This window comes from Trichomycterus rosablanca, chromosome 3 (genome assembly GCF_030014385.1).
Source record: "Trichomycterus rosablanca isolate fTriRos1 chromosome 3, fTriRos1.hap1, whole genome shotgun sequence".
Classification (NCBI taxonomy): domain Eukaryota; kingdom Metazoa; phylum Chordata; class Actinopteri; order Siluriformes; family Trichomycteridae; genus Trichomycterus; species Trichomycterus rosablanca.
In genome coordinates, this window is record NC_085990.1 from 31,799,382 (window position 1) to 31,804,047 (window position 4,666).

Below are 4,666 nucleotides of genomic sequence, written 5' to 3' on the forward strand. Positions count from 1 at the left end.
TTCACTCCCTTGTTCATATATAAACAAATCGACGTCCCTTTAGGATCATGGTGCAACACAGAACACAAGTGCAAACAACAATATACACAATGCAGATAAAAACAATACAATAAATACAAGGATCTACAATAAACACCTCAAAAAGTGTGGGGACGTGACCAAAAGACGCAAAAGTGTGGTGTTGGCCCCTACATGGTCCAGAGTAAATGTCAACTGAGATAAAAGAATATACAACATATTTTGATTTATAAGTAACAGTGTTGGGTTTGTATAGCAGCAGAGATATTAAATTATAATGTGCAAAAATGCAATATTGTGCAAAGATGCAAGTGATAATGAAGTCACTCTGTAGTTGAATGTAATTTTGAAGCTGTCAAAGTCTGATGAGCAAAACTGTTTGTTGGTGTATGTGAGTTTGTGTGAGTAAATGTGTGTGCGTGATTGAGTGTGTGTGTGTGCATGAGTGTGTGTGTGTGTGTGTGTGTGTATGACCATCAGTTCAGACTCAGTTCAGTGAGTTGAGTAGTCTGATGGAAAAAAGCTCTTGTGCAGTCTAGCAGTGAGGGTGCAAATGCTGCTGTACTTTCTCCCAGACGGCAGGAGATTGAAAAGTCCATGTGATGGGTGTGATGAGTCCTCCACAATGCTGAGAGCTTTGCAGATGCAGTGTTTGTTGTAGAAGTCTGTGAGAAATTGAAGAGAGACCCTGATGATCTCTTTAGCTGTCCAAACTTGCGGTCAGATGCAAACCAGATCCCAAACCAGACAGTGATGCAGCTGCTTAATCTGTAGAACATGGTGAGAGGAGCTTTTCCCTGCCTTTGCAGAAAGTAGAGATGCTGTTGGGATTTCTTAGAAATGGAGTTGGCTGAGGGACCGGGTGAGGTTCTCCGTCAAGTGGACACAGAGGAATTTAGTGCTCTTTAAAATCTCCATCAAGGAGCCATCAATGGAGTGGAGAGTGGAGAGTTCAGTGGAGAGTGGTCACTCTGTGTTTTTCTGAAGTCAACAATCATCTCTTTAGTTCTGTCCACATTCACAGAGAGGTTGTTAACTGTTGCACCATGTCTCTGTCCCACCACTGTTGCGTCAGCTGCATCCTTGATGATGTGATTGGAGCTGGGCATTGCTGCACAATCAAGAGTCAGTAAAGTAAACAGCAGTGGACTCAGCATGCAGCCCTGAGGAGCTCCAGTGCTCAGTGTGGTGGTGCTCGGGGTAGAGGACAGAAAGAGGCCCACTAAGCTCAGCTTTCCAATCAGGTGCTGAATACTAAACTGAAGTCTATGAACAGCATTTTAAGATATGTGTCCTTTTTGTCTGAATGGGTAAGAGCAGGATGAAGAGTGGTGGCTATGGCATCATCTGTTGTGTGATTGGTACAATAAGCAAACTGCAGTGGGTCCATTGAAGGGGACAGAGGGGTCTTGATACGCCTCATGACGAGCTTCTCAAAGCACTATGCTAAACTAGAAAAGTTAGTATCATGTCATTTATTTGTATAATTATATTTTCATATAATTTATATGAATAATATATTCATATAATTATAATTTTATATAATTAGTAGTAGACAAAAAAGTAGTAGTAGTAGTAGTAGTAGTAGGTGTGTCATCTTTAGGTTTAAACATTGGCAAAAATGTCCAGTACCCATTGATAAATTAACACACTTTATACTATGTTTTACTGTCCCATGCCCCAAAGTTTCCAGGATAGGCTCTGGACCCACAAAGAAAAATTATCTATCAGTACATGAATACACCTGGCTTTTAGATGCTCATTTCAGATACTTCTTGGAGCACCCCTAACAAAGCATAAACTGGTTTTCTAATCTTATGTGGTAACAGTGTGTGATCAGACCCATACAGCAACATTTGTAATGCATCACCACATTCATTTCTCCAGTTCCATCTCTGACAGGATGAATTATGTAGATGATTTAAAGCAGTGAAATAATTATTGGCTGCTCCAACAGCTGCTGTACACTTCCATTTTCTTTTTTTTCAAGTACGGGGAGATGTGTTAAAATTATTGCCTTTGGTAATTGCACCTATCCAGTATAATTGACAGATAGACAGAATGTCCAAAACTGCTGGAGTTTTTCCTTAAAAAATAATCACCATTGCTCACTTTTCCCTTTAGCTGTTAAAAAATGGTATTTGTAAATCCAGAGCAAGAATGAAGCTGGACCCTTATTAAAAAATTAGATTGTCCATCAACATGTCAGCAGAAAAATGAAAGCTTTATATATTCAAAAAGTCTCAGTGTATGTTCTTTTGGGTCACACTGTGCTCTACTCATATGGAAATGTGCTTCAGAGTACACGCAGCAGGACTCAACCCATTGCCATTTATAATTATGGACAAGCTACTGATTACACCTGTCTGTGTGAATCACATCACCAGTTTCCCGCTGATGATGCAGTGCAAAGGGAAAAAAAATTTGTATGTGATGGTGACACTGTTTTTTAGAGTGAAGCAGCTTAATTGGCTGTGCCATAGCCTTTAATTAAATTCTGTAATAAAGGGCAAAGTGTGCTTGACCTTCAGAACGTTTAACCTTTTTTTAGTTTTGTGCTATTGCTCAAAAACTGGATAATATATGGCATATTTACACACAGACAGCTGCTTGTAGATACACACACATACACATATACATTTATTTATATGTATGTATATTTACAGTCAAGCTGGAAAGTCTGCACACCCCTCAAACATCTACATACAATCACCAATAATTACAAAGTGAAGACAGGGTTTAGAAAATATGCATTTTTATTTATTTATTTTCTTATCTGTACACACCTTTAGCCTAATACTTGGTTGATGCACCTTTGGCAGCAATTACATCTTCTTGGGAAAGAAGGCATCTTGGGAAAGAAGCTACGAGCTTGGCACACTTGTTTCTGGACATTTTTGCCCATTCCTCTTGGCATGTCCCTGCAAGCTCCATCAGGTTGGATGAAGAGCGTCGGTACACAGCCATTTTCAGCTCCTTCCACAGATGTTTGATTGGATTCAGATCTGGGCTCTGGCTGGGCCACTCAAGGACATTCACAGACTTTCTCCAAAGCCACTCCTTTGTTCTCTTGGCTGTGTGCTCTGGGTCGTTGTCATGTTGGAAGATAAACCTTTGCCCCAGTCTGAGGTCCAGAGCGCTCTGGAGCAGGTTTTCTTCATGGATCTCTGTGTACTTAGCTGCATTCATCTTTCCCTCTATCAGGACTAGTCGCCCCGGTCCCGCTGCTGAAAAACATCCCCACATCATGATGTTGCCACCGCCATGCTTCACTGTAGGGATGGCATTAGCCAGGTGATGAGTGGTGCCTGGTTTCCTCCAGACATGATTCTTGGTATTCAGGCCAAAAAGTTACATTTTGGTTTCATCAGACCAGAGAATCTTGTTGCCTGTCATGTGCCTTTTACTAAGGAGTGGCTTCCGTCTGGCCACTCTACCATAAAGGCGTGATTTGTGGAGTGCTGCCTGGATGGTTGATCTTCTTATAGGTTTTCCAATCTCCACAAGGATACGCTGGAGCTCTGTCAGAGTGACCCTCGGGTTCCTTCTCACCTCCTTGGCCAAGGCCCGCCCTCCCCGATCACTCAGTTTGGCCGGGCTGCCAGGTCTAGGAAGATTTTTGGTGATTCCAAACTGCTTCCATTTACGAATGCGAATGATGTTGGCCACTGTTCTCTTTGGGACCTGTAAAGCTGCAGCAATTTTTCTGTACCCCTCTCCAGATCTATGCCTTGACACAATCCTGCTTCTGAGGTCTGCAGATAACTTCTTTGACCCCATGGCTTGGAGTTTGCTCTGATATACACTGTCAACTGTGGGACCTTATATAGGCCATGTCCAATCAATTGAATTTACCACAGGTGGACTCCAATTAAATTGTACAAACATCTCAAGCAGTATCAGTGCACAATAAAATGTGGAGAAGGTGAAAGGGGTTTGCAGACTTTCCGGCTTGGCTGTATGTGCAAACATGTCTTATGTTATATACACTGCCTGGCCAAAAAAAAGAGTGTCACACACTCTAATATTTCGTTGGACCGCCTTTAGCTTTGATTACGGCACGCATTCGCTGTGGTTTCCTCAAGCTTCTGCAATGTCACAACATTTATTTCTGTCCAGAGTTGCATTAATTTTTTCCCAAGATCTTGTATTGATGATGGGAGATTTGGACCACTGCACAAAGTCTTCTCCAGCACATCCCAAAGATTCTCAATGGGGTTCAGGTCTGGACTCTGTGGTGGCCAATTCATGTGTGAAAATGATGTCTCATGCTCCCTGAACCACTCTTTCACAATTTGAGCCCGATGAATCCTGGCATTGTCATCTCGGAATATGCCCGTGCCATCAGGGAAGAAAAAATCCATTGATGGAATAACCTGGTCGTTCAGTATATTCAGGTAGTCAGCTGACCTCATTCTTTGGGCACATAATGTTGCTGAACCTAGACCTGACCAACTGCAGCAACCCCAGATCATAGCACTGCCCCCACAGGCTTGTACAGTAGGCACTAGGCATGATGGGTGCATCACTTCAACTGCCCTTTCTTCTTACCCTGATGCGCTCATCACTCTGGAACAGGGTAAAACTGGACTCATCAGACCACATGACCTTCTTCCAGAGTCCAATCTTTATGCTCCCTAGCAAATTG